Raw genomic sequence first — 13,292 nt, forward strand, 5'->3', positions numbered from 1 at the left:
GATCATTTTCTCTTACTAACATTTATTTAACATTATAGCATGACAAAAACCAACTTTATATACAAAGTACATACCTCAGCCTGTTACTTTCCTGGTCCTACAAAGAGTGCAAACACTCCATATGTATAACAGTATGTTAAAAAAAAATTTTTTTTAAGTAGGCCACAACTGAAGTTAAAGAACTCTTCATAAGATTAGGAAAATTTTAATCAGTTGGCACCATCCTTGCAGAAATAATTCAGAATATGCAGTATAAAGGATAAAATCTCAAAGCTTGTCTATGGCAGGAAGAGGGTCCCAGAAATGGGAAGTTACAAGTTAAAGGAAATGATATATTGCCTTCTGGTAAAAATGTCAGCTGTGAAAGTGTAACAAAATCAGAGTATATTAAAACTGAGCAATTAGTGAGGAAGAGAAACTGGTGAATACTATGTTCCTACCGAAATAAAATGCTTGTTAGTTTTATGGATTGGTAAAAAAGTATCTAAGAGGAGACATAAAGAGAAACTTATTGTTGGCCTACAGAATAGACAGTGTCCCTTAAGCAAAAGAGTATTCTTTTGAGTAATGGGATTTTCTTCTAAGTTAAGAAAGATCTATATGTATTATAGTCTAAAATAACAGGTACAGCCTGAGAGATTGACTCTGGTACTAAAAAAAACCTACCTAAATTTGGGTCAAGGCACTAAAAAGGAAAAAGAAATGTTTCTGTGAGGAATTATCTTGGTTAGCATCAATTTTTTAAGTTAACAGAATGGATCTGATATTAAAATTTTGGAATTAATTTATTTCAATCATCAAGGCTTATCTTTAGAAGTTGACATTATATGTGTGTTAATTATGTAGGCCTGTAAATAGGTATTCTGTAAAATGAACTTTTCTCTCCTTCCTTCCTTGCTTTCTTTGAGTCTCTTCTAAAAACAAAACAAACAAACAAACAAAAAAAAAACCTTCAAGAAGTCTTTTCCAATCTTCTATAATCCTCTGTTGATTATCTCCAACTTATCCTCTCTGTCCTGAATGCCATGGGTTTTTTTCCCCCATATTGTCTCTCCCATTAGACTGTAAACTTCTGGAGAACACATTGTCTTTTTGTCTCTCTCTGCCTTCCCAGAGCTTAGCACAGTGCCTAGTACATAGTAACTGTCTAATAAATTTTTGTTGACAACTATGTAATAACAGACACTGAGATCAGAACATAAAGGAATATCAGGGAAGCAGGTTGTGATGATGCTAACTTTGGAACAGGATAATTTCTCCTGGGTTGTACCTTGGTGTGGTACAGATATCTACTTTAGTTTAAAGGTAGAAGGCTGTCAGTGGTTTTGACTACTGAAAAACTGGAACTCGCAAGTAGTTAGCTACCCTCAATATCTCAATGAGACCAAGGAATTAAATGCAAATCAACAAATATTTCCTGAGAGAATTTCACATTTCTATGTGAAAACTGCTGTACTAGAAAATGAAATGGTCCAATAGTGGGACAGGAGGCTTAAGAGATTTGTCCTCAAGTGAACAAATGACCAAAAAAAAAAACTATTCAGAGGGATATTCAGGAAACAAAATGGGCTTAATGGTGCCTAGGATTATGAAAATGAAAGGGCTCCAGAACTGCATATTAAGAAGATATACTCTGGGAAGAGAATCTAGGAATAAAAGGTACAAAATATGGAAGGTGTTTGGGTTAAAATAAAAAAGAAGTAATATTGTTGTGGGGGTTTACTACCAACTACTTGTATAGGTGAATTTAATGAGAATCTATTCACAAATTTAGGATGGAAACACAATAATATTGTTCAGCTTTGAGGGAATCTACTGGAAGAAGCTCCCTCTCCTAAAACTATTGAGTAGTTGATATAATTGTGACATGTCTTGATGAAAATTTCTTCCTTTAAAATACAGAGGAAATAATTTTATAAAATGCTGTTCTGGACCTGATTCTGATCCACATTGTTGTTATTCGGTCATTTCAGTCATGTCCTACTCTTCCATGACCCTATTTGGGGTTTCCTTGGCAAATATACTGGAAAGGTTTTCCATTTCCCTTAACAGCTAATTTTACAGATGAGGAACTGAGACAAACAGGATTAAGTGACTCTCCCAGGGTCATATAGCTAGAAGCCAGATTTGAACTCAATAAGATAAGTTTTCCTTGACTTCAGGCCATGCATTCTATCCATTGTGCCACCTGGCTGCCCTAAAAAGGGAAACAGAGATTGCTAAAAAGCAGTATGGCTTCATAAAGAATAGGTCATGCAAGACTATTCTCATTTCCTTTTGTGACATGGTATCTAGACGAGCAATATATGGGGAAGCTACAGAAAATTTATCTCAGAAAAGCATCATGGACAAGATGGTAATAAAATTAGGTAGATTCAGAGCTGGTAAAGTGATTAGACTTAAAGAGTCGGCCATCGTTAATGGTTTGATTTAAACTTGCATAAACAACTTTAATGGAAAGTCACAAGGATCTGTCCATGACTGTGCTAGTCAATATTTTTATCAATGACTTGGATGAAAGAAAATAGTATTCTTGTTAAATTTATAGGTGACAAAGATGAGATGGATATGTAACATACAAGAAAATAGTCAGGCTTCTAAAAAGCCTTACAGATCTAGAAGGATGGACTGGATTGAATAAGATAAAATTCAGTAGGCACAAATGTTAAGTTTTACACTTTATTTAAAAGATTCCGTTTCATGAATACAACCTGGAGGAGAGACAGCTAGAAAACTAAACCTGAGAGCCTTAATGAGCTCTGCTTTTGACATGAATTGTGACATGTGAGACAAAAAGTCTAATTCTCCTAGGCTTCATGAAAAGAGACAAAAGTGCCTAGGATAAGGTGGTTTATAGTTCTGTCATACTCTGTCCTAGCCTAATGACATCAGAAATGCTGTGTTCAGTTCTAGACATGACATTTTAAAGAATATAAAGGCAAGTTTGAGTTTTTCCAAAAGGTAAAAGAAATGGAGAACATATCATTTGAAGATTTGTTGAAGGAAGCGAAGATATTTGGCGTAGAGAAAAGGAGACAGACTAAAAATGATTAGAAGTATTTTAAAGACTGTTGTGGATAGAAGATTAAATTCTGCTTAAACCTAGAAGGCAAACTAAGAACACTAGGTTGAAATTGCTCTTTTAAACTCAACATAAGAAGAAACTGCCTAGTAACCAGTGCTATACAAAAATGGAAGGAGCTACCTTAGGCAAATGTTGTCAAGCAAAGGTTGAAAAGCCACTGGCTGGGTATTTCTGGTTATTTTGTAATTGATCTAGATTAGTAGTGTCATACTCAAATAGAAATTGGAGCCCCTAAAACATATATAAGGATCTTTGTGTGCTGCATACTGACTTAAGTTTTAAAATGTAATGCCATTTGGGTTTTAGTGTTCTTTTTTTAATTTACTTTTCCTTTACAAAACTCTGGGCATGAATCACAGAAGCTCTGGTTGCTAACTAGTCTGGTACCACCTCTTTTGTACTTAACCCATTGTTTCTTCCTGCCAACTAGTAAATTTTCCCCAATCCAATTCCAATTTAATCCTTGTTAAGTAGCATTCATTAAAAAGTAATTCTTTTTTACTTACACGTCATTTGTTCCTTCCTCATTAACAGGACTACTTTTGCTCTCTCTTTCTCTGAGCTTGGTTGTTAGGTAAAGATGTTGGTCTTTTTTTGTCCACTCCTAATTAGCTAAATTACCCATAAAGCTTTTAGAATCCAGGTCTGGATTACATTTTTTATTTTTTAAAAGAGTATTCCAACTATTAGGATTTTAAAATCTAACCTTAAAATGATTTGTTATGGTCAGCATTTGAAATTCATTGTTTTAGCAATTTTTGTGCTTCTAGTGCTAATTTTAACTTTCCTGATTATAAAGCACCCCTGGGATGTTGGCATGAAGGTCGCTGCTGCTGCTGCTGCATACCCTAATATTCTATTGCAAAATAACTGGCCAATGTAACAAAGGAAGTTTTGAATCACTAATGTAAAACATTTCTTTAGACAATCAATGTGTAGGCTTTTGTCTGTCCCTACTCAATGGAAATATAGTTTAAAATGTTTAGGATAGAGGTGTAAAACAGAATTATATTTTTTTCAAATCTCAGCTAATATGAGCTAACCAAGATTAGTAATCCTATTGGAAGTCAGAAATGAATATAAAAACTATCTAAATGGGATTTCTTTTATATACATGGCTAATTTCTCCATCTTGGTTTCCTGGCCAAAAAAAATAATATATTTCTTTCCAAATCTATAAAGCAAAAATCTGTTGATTATATCACTGTAGTATGAAATTCTGCTTTATTTATACTGAAAAACCACCTCAACACATAGATTTCATAACCAAGAAACTATAAGTGTGTTTTAGATGACTTTACAATTTCTAACAGCTTTCAAAAACATAACAGATCTTCATTATTGTAAATTCCAACTGTAATAATTTTGAATGTGAAATAATTGAAGATAGGTTTATCTTTTTTATGGATAACAAAAATTAACAGTGTTAGCAAACATTAAAGGAAAGGGATGGACAAAATAATTAAGAAAACAAACATCTTTCCAAGTATCTCCATTTATTTGTAAGGACCATTGACATAATTAATAACATACATACTCTAATTAGAAATCATTTAAATTAATTCATTAAAGAAAAATATAAAGATCTCTAGCTAACTTCTTTGAGTTACTGAATAAATGTAAAAGATTTAAAACTTTACTTCTTCTGGAATACTTTGATAATTCAGACTTTTTGCTAACTCAAAGCAATTCTTCCTCTAACTAGTGCATATCAATCACAGTGCCATCATAGATGCCCATAAATGCTTTTCTTTGTTTAAAATACTCCTAAAGAGGGCATTAAAAAAGCTTTGAAATTATGAAAGAGTATATTTAACATATAGTTGAAATCTCCAGTTCAACTATTATTTTATTTTTTGTTTATACTTTTTTAGTGTGATTCACTGCTAGGTACAAACTAAGCATTTAATAACTACTTGATGACTGACTTTAGACATTTATTAACTCTAGTTTTGATGGTTCTTTAAATTTTATAAACTAGTGATGAAAGAAGAGAATTTGTATAGTAATTAAATTAATTTAGGCAAAAAAAAAGAAAGGAGTAGTTTAGATGATACAGAAGCTCCCACTTATGATCAGCAATTTAAATAAAATAATAAATTTTAGTTAATAAACATTTAAAATGTGAATCACATTGGCAAAAATTAATAACAATTAAGGTTAGTTGAAATTTTTTTTGCCTATAAATTAAAATGCAATTCTCCAATCCTTTTCAGCTCTAAATACATGACCCTACAATCCTTTTTAAAGTTTGTTTTAAAATTTAACCTCTTTTAGCAAAAATATTTAATAAATAGTAAAATATAGTAGTAATTTATGTAAATATAGGAAAATTCAAAATTTGATCATGCAGTGAATGGACTGAAGAATCCATCAATGAATTATACATCTCAAAAAAATGAAACAGAGCTTTAAAATGCTAATTATAATTGTGAACTTACTGTGATGAACGTAGTCAGTCTTGTGTCATCACTGTTGCACAACCTACACCAAGAAAGAAAGACTTCAATCAGCTGAGCCACTTAGGTCAAAACATGCACAAAGGAAAAAATTTGAATGGGGAGGAATAAATACTGAAATGGCTCTATAAAAATCATACAAAAATGCATCCATAATTTTTGGGAAATGAAATACGCACATGGCATGAATGAGCAAATATACTGGCATGGATTTATAAATATTTTTCATTAAGCTTTACAATACAGAATTATGCTTTTGTGGTATTAATAATTGGCAAGGAAAATCCCAGCTCCAGAGTTAGTAGATTACAAAATAAATTACAGAGTGCTTATGCTATGATCTTTTATGTATTTGCAAACATTTGTCAAGAGAAAAACCACAGCATCGCACCAAAGGCAAATTACAATTGGACTGATGGCGAAAATAAATACCAGACCTTATTTATAGACATTCTTATCTCTAGAAGTAGTTGTTCTATGAAGAGCAATGACTGTTGCCATTGGTGGTGCTGGAGCAGGTGAGTCAACTGAACTATGTTAGAGTCTAAAATGGAACAAGTTCTAGAATAATGCTATGTATGCTCCCAGAGCCTTATAGATATATAACTAAGAGAAACATCCAGATAGTTGTTTATAACTTCCAAAATTTAAACAGAATCACTTGACTTCAGATCATTTAGTTTAATAATATGGATTTAACATGTGTTTTCATTAACATAAGGAACTTCAAGGTGAAGAAATGCCATTCTTTCAACTCAGGCCAGCATCACCTCTTACAACTTAAAGAGTCATCAAGAAGACTGAAAGGTTAAGGGATTCAAATTATATCCCTCATGCTGTTACCTTAACAAAGTAAAGAAGAAATATTTAAATAGCTTAGGACCCCTGTTTATAACTACAAGATATGTATGTGAAACTGATTGAGAGTATGTCAATGTTACAAAACATATAAAAGGAGTTTCAATTGAAAATGTGACAATGGGGGGGCAGCTGGGTGGCTCAATGGATTGAGTCCCAGGCCTAGAAACAGGAGGTCCTAGGTTAAAATTTGGCCTCAGACACTTCCCAGCTGTGTAATCCTGGGGAAGTCACTTGACCCCCATTGCCTAGCCTTTACCTTGCTTGACTCCAAGACGGAAGGGTTTAAAAAAAAAGAAAGAAAAAATGTGACAATGCTTCTTATTTCATACATGGTCACACACATTTAATATCTAACCTAAAAAATGACTTAAAACTAGTTATACTTGGAATCTTTTATACAGTATGCTACCCAGTCTAGGAACACTGTCATTCTCTTGAGTATCAGGAAGATACTCAAGGATCTAATTTTTTCCATGTTTTTAAATTGGCAATGACAGTCTCTGCAAAAAGTTCTCTAAGATGGAGATTTCTTAACTTTTTGGTGTCATGTGACCCTTTAAGAGTTTTTGGATGCCTCTGGACCCCTTCTCATTTAAATGGACAAAATAAATGAATAGTAGTACAACAGAAACCAACGATATTAGAATAGTTTCTCTTTTAACCTCCCTCCCCCCAAAACATTTATGAATTTCTGGTTAAGAACTCCTGTTCTAACACTAAAAGCTAAAGATAAGTTAACTCATTTGCAAAGAAAGAGGAAGTTTCCTTTCTGGGAGTTCCTATACTGATAAAATCACATCTTGATCAGGAAAAGATCACCTGCTATGTAATGTAACTGGGGCAAAAAGGAGAAACAATTAAGGAATAATAAAGTGATTAATCATATTGTACTTATAAATGCAACAGGATTTCAGAGAAGGGAGAAATTAATGTGTACTCCAGCATAACACTTAGAAGGCTTCCTGGAATAATTGGGCATTGTCTGAGGCATATTTACTAGAGTGACTACTTTAAGTTTCAGTTTTCCAATTTAGTTGTGTTGCAGCAAGAGTGCTAGATCTGAAGATAAAAGATACAGAATGCACAGATTTCAGGAAGGAAGGCTGTTCCTTACAAGGAAAAATAGCAAAATCAAAGATAAGGAAGAAATGGGCATGATGGATTTCTGGGGAAAGTGAAGAAATGGGTCTCAGTGTAGAGAAGGTTGTATTGGAGAGCAGTGGAAAAAATAAAATTGGATAATAGGATAGAAGCCCAGAAAGTCAGTCAGAGAAGCAGAAACTGATTCAGCCTCCAAAAGATAGCCATTGTAGGTGATGTGCATGTGACCCAATGAAAGCATAATTTAAAAAAATAAGTCTGATGGGAATATTTAAGATAGACTAACGAGGCAAAATTAACAACAAGGAGAAAAGTTAGGTCATAATGATTCCAAAGTAAAATAACATGGTAGTCAAATAAGGTATATTTCTCAGGGGGAAAAAATTACAGGATGTGGTAACTTTCTGGCTGAAGGAATGAAAAAGAATGAAGCATCAAAGATTAGGACAAAATTTCTAGCCAGAGAGACTGGAAGATTGATGGCATCAAACTGAAGGAAATGAGAATGTTAAGAAGTAAAACAAACATTCTCTGTTTTGGAGATGTTAGGTAAACCTGAGATAATAACAGGATATCTAAATTGAGATGTTTTTGTCTACAGTTATAAATTCTGGGCAAAAGGTATAATAGAGGTCAGGATTAGAGTTATTAAAATGAAATTCTTCATCATAGAAATGATAGCTAAAGGCAAGAGAATGAATAAGCTCAGCAGATGAATGAGTACAAATAGAAAAAGAACCTTGGAAGATGTCATAATGAGTAAAATTAGCAGGAAGAAGAATGAACACATGAACAAATAACAACAAAGAGAAAGGAGAAGGATTGGTTAGAAAACCAAGGGGAAAAAGTGAAAAATTCAAGAAAAAAGGGAAATGTCTACTCCTTGAATAAAAAGCTCAGTTACATTGGGTAAGGGAGAATAAGAAGGAATGGCCAGTTCCTCCCTCCTCAGTTAAAAAAAGTTGCAGTGCAAAGTTCCCCTGCATAACTACACAAATTACCCTTTGGCTAACTTGCTTCAGGTTCCTCTCTGGTCTGTTCCTATCTTGGTTTGACTTCCTGGTTTATGAAATATTGACAAAAGAGGAACAAAGAAGGAATCATTGTGGTGGCAATTTATGTAATGCTTTATGATTTCTAAAGCATGTTATGGAAAATATATCATTCAATTCTCACAATAGTCCTATGAGGTAGGCAGGGCAAATATTATAATAACCTTTTTTGTAAATGAGGAAACTGAGGCTAAAAGATATTAAGTGACTTATCCAAGTCACAGAACTTTATCTGCCAGGCTAAAACCCACATCCTTGACCTCCATATTCAGTGCTTTTTGCCACCTCATCAAAAATGTCCTTTGGTGACAGGTCTATGTGGCCTAGGAGTGATATTAATAGAATGAACACTTTAATTCCTGTGTTCTTTCTCTTTGCATTTTTAACAGAGAATTTATCTTCACCTTGAAGTGTGAAGAAGGAACCATAACCTTAGATTAGTGAAGAAACAACAGAAGAGCCCTGAGTAAAGCAAGGCACAAAAGCTCTCCTACGTTCTATCCCAGGATGACCCTGAGCAAGTTACTTAACCCCCATTGCTTGGCCCTTACCTCTCTTCTGCCTTAGAATCAATATGCAGTTCTGATTGCAAGGTAGAAGGTAAAATGTGCAGCTCTCTATTTATAATTTGGAACTCAATGACACAAAGAAATAATGGGAGAGTCAAAGATTGGTAATGGAAACATACTATGGTGGGGAAAGGGCTAGATTTGGAGTCCAAGCACCCACCTGGGTGCCTTTTTTTTTTTTAATAGCAAAATAAATTTATTACAAACAAGTATTCAAAGACCACTTCATTGAAGTTTAACTGCCTTCAAGATAATTCATGAACATGGTAGTGTTCTACACAACCTTCATCTGCAACATATGACATGTACGTGGACCACTTCTTTCTCTCTATGACGAGGGACAGTAATACAAATGACTTGGACTTGCACACCTCTATATAGTAAACCTTTCAACTGCTCACTATGTGGCATAACATGATCTAGTTTAGGAAGAGATGCATAGCCATTTAATCAAGGCTATAGATAATCTCCCCTAGGTCTATCTGAATTAAAAAAAAAAAACTTTCAGAGAAATAGTCTTACATCTGCTCTGGAATGTCAACTTCTCCAGTGTGAATCAAAAATACACAGTACTTAGAAATTGGATTCATTGTCTTCTATACAGAACACTTGCAAGACAATAAGAAACATCTCCTTTGCCATTATTGCAGAGACAATATTTCTTTGTGATGTTTCCTGAATGCCCTGGCTGAATTTGATGCTTGTCTTTTAGACCTTCAGTTTTGGAGTAGAACCCGGCTGTTCTGCTCCCTACTAGTTAACCTTAGCTTAGCTGCTTCATCTCTGTGAAGCTAGGGTTCCAGATTTGTTCAACGAAGTCAATGGGCAAGATGATTTTTAAGATTTCTTCCAGTTCTTGATTCTAGAATCCTGGTTCACATGAAAAACACAATAGTCTTGAGTGCAAGCTGAATAAGTCAATAAGGTGAGGCAGCTACCTCGCCCCCTAAAAAGTCCCCAAAGCCTAATGTGATCTTGGACTGAATTAATAGAAGACTTCAGAAGAGTTTTCAGAATATGAAGCAGAGGGTCTGTACCCCAAAGAGATAATGGACAAAAAGACTCATACAAAAATATTCATAGCTGCGCTCTTTTTGTGGTGGCCAAAAATTGGAAAATGAGGGGATGCCCATCAATTGGGGAATGGCTGAACAAATTGTGGTATATGTTGGTAATGGAATATTATTGTGCAAAAAGGAATAATAAAGTGGAGGAATTCCATGGAGACTGGAACAACCTCCAGGAAGTGATGCAGAGCGAGAGGAGCAGAACCAGGAAAACATTGTACACAGAGACTAATACACTGTGGTATAATCGAACGTAATGGACTTCTCCATTAGTGGCGGTGTAATGTCCCTGAACAATCTGCAAGGATCTAGGAGAAAAAACACTATCCACAAGCAGAGGACAAACTGTGGGAGTAGAAACACCAAGGAAAAGCAACTGCCTGACTACAGTGGTTGAGGGGACATGACAGAGGAGAGACTCTAAACGAACACTCTAATGCAAATATTAACAACATGGCAATGGGCTCGAATCAAGAACACATGTGATACCCAGTGGAATCACGCGTCAGCTATGGGGGTTGGGGGGGGAGGAAAAGAAAATGATCTTTGTCTTTAATGAATAATGCATAGAAATGATCAAATAAAATACCATAAAATTAAAAAAAAAAAAGAATATGAAGCAGAGTTCCACTGTACCCTGTGGTTTGAAAATATCCAGATTGTGGGCTTCAATTCTAGGAGGAACACTAAAAAAAATGAGCATATTCCAAAAAGGAAAACTGCCAATGATACATAATGATACAATAAAAAAAAATGAAAAACCTGTGAAAAGTCGCACTGAAATCAAGAGTTACCATACTGGGAGCATTTCCTTAGCTTTTAGTCTTGTAAAATATCCTCTTACATGGATTCAAAATAATGTTAACTCAAATAACATGGAAGGAATTGGGAATATTTATAATATCAAGAGTAGAAGACTCAAGGAGAATACTGTGGTTATCTTTAAGTACTGAAGGACTAGCAAATGGAAGGAGATTACTTAGATATAGGGGTAAAGAAAACAACTTCAAGCACTAGAGAAAGGTTACAGAGAGGCATATTTCAGTTCAACATCATTCTGACAATGAGAGTTGTTTAAAAGAATGAAATGAGTACTATTGTGCTAAAAGGAATAATAAAGTGGAGAAGTTCCATGGAGACTGGAACAACCTCCAGGAAGTGATGCAGAGCGAGAGGAGCAGAACCAGGAGAACATTGTACACAGAGACTAATACACTGTGGTATAATCGAACGTAATGGACTTCTCCATTAGTGGCGGTGTAATGTCCCTGAACAACTTACAGGGATCCAGGAGAAAAAAACACCATTCATAAGCAAAGGATAAACTATGGGAGTGGAAACACCGAGAAAAAGCAACTGCCTGAATACAGAGGTTGAGGGGACATGACAGAGGATAGACTCTAAATGAACACTCTAATGCAAATACTATCAACAAAGCAATGGGTTCAAATCAAGAAAACATCTAATGCCCAGTGGACTTATGCGTCGGCTATGGGGGGTGGGGGGGAGGAAAAGAAAATGATCTATGTCTTTAACGAATAATGCTTGGAAATGATCAAATAAAATATATTTTAAAAAAAAAAGAATGAAATGACTATCTTTTGAGGATCTTTTGAGGAATTCCTTATCACTTGAAGTATTCAGACAGAGGTAAGAATAACATTTGCAGAGATGTTGGGTAGGTGATTTATATATCATACAGGAAATTGGAGTAAATGACACATAAGGTCCCTTTTGAATCTAGAATTTCTGTAAATAAAGTGGAAAAATATAATTTTAAATATTCTAAGAATTAAAAACATTGTTTATCTTAAATCTACCAGTGAAGATACCAATTATTTTTAAAAGCTACCCTCTAAAAATTTCCTTTACATCACAAATACTACTTAAAGTAAATTTCTTCTTCATAATAGCAATTCTGTACATGACTTACTCAATTATAATTTTAGGAAGAAAATAAATGAAATGTAAATGACAGAGTTTAAAATTATATAAATCTTGTAGCTCCTCATAAAAACCCTAAGTGATTTTTATAACCAAATGGCTAGATTTTCTTTTTAATCAGCTGCAAACTAGGAAATTTATTCAAATTATACTTATAAAAAGTAATGTTACATTTTATGAAAATATAATTTAAGTAATATATCTGACTACACATTATTTTCCTACTAGAACTGGGTATTTTTGCATATATACAGAAAATCCAAACTATAATGATCCTCAGTAGAGCCTTCCCAATTTAAACTATTCCTAAAGAGTCTAATGTCCCATAACTTGCTATTTAATTGTCTATTTCAGAACTTATAGCAATTACTATGTATTTTCATTGGTTCAACTTTGTTTTTCCCATTTTAAAGAGATTAAATGCAGGTCAGTTCTATTGATTCAAACCTTGCCATACTACATATTCTCAATTTACTTCTCTGGGAAACAGTTTTCCCAAATACGAACAACAACAACAACAAAAAAACATGATCAATACCCCAAGAAAACAGCAATTACCCTAGCCCAGGTATTACTCCCAGAAGTGAGCAGAGTCTTGCCTTCACATGAGTACATAGTCAGGAAATAGACTGGAAGAATGAGCAAACAAAAAAGAATTCCACCCCAAGGAGCTATTGTAGTGATGGAGATGCTCAAGACACAAACTCAAAAGAAGAAAACTACAAAACAACTATAATAAAAGCCTCAAAGAAATAACCAGCATGGATGCAAATTCAATCAAGTTTCCTGGAAGAAGGATTTTTTAAAGTTTTAAATGTTTCTATAAATGAAATGAGAACACTAGAGGAAATTTTTGAAAAGAAATCAGAGTTATGGGAGAAAGAAATGGAAAAGAGATGAACAGTTCTAAGTAACAAACTTCTTGAAAATGGGAATGGACCAAATAGAAGTAAATAATTCCATTGACAACAAGAAATAATAAAGCAAAATCTTAAGAAATCAAAGTATCCCAGGGGCAGCTGGGTGGCTCAATGGATTGAGAGTGAGACCCAGAGATGGGAGGTCCTGGGTTCAAATCTGGCCTCAGACACTTTTTATATATGTGACCCTGGGCAAGTCCCTTGACCCCCATTGCCTAGCCCTTACCACTCTTT

At 34.3% G+C, this 13,292-nt stretch overlaps 1 protein-coding gene across 27 annotated transcripts in view; it reads right to left on the reverse strand.

Moving 5' to 3' along the window:
• Positions 1-13,292, reverse strand: part of BAZ2B (bromodomain adjacent to zinc finger domain 2B) — a 335,625-nt gene that overhangs the window by 250,367 nt on the left and 71,966 nt on the right. For all 27 annotated transcript variants that reach the window (XM_056793926.1, XM_056793916.1, XM_056793915.1 and 24 more), the window contains one exon: positions 5,527-5,569. The gene's annotated coding sequence lies outside the window, so the exon portion shown is untranslated. The remainder of the gene's footprint in view (positions 1-5,526; positions 5,570-13,292) is intronic.

The sequence above is a fragment of the Monodelphis domestica genome, chromosome 4 (genome assembly GCF_027887165.1).
Source record: "Monodelphis domestica isolate mMonDom1 chromosome 4, mMonDom1.pri, whole genome shotgun sequence".
NCBI lineage: Eukaryota > Metazoa > Chordata > Mammalia > Didelphimorphia > Didelphidae > Monodelphis > Monodelphis domestica.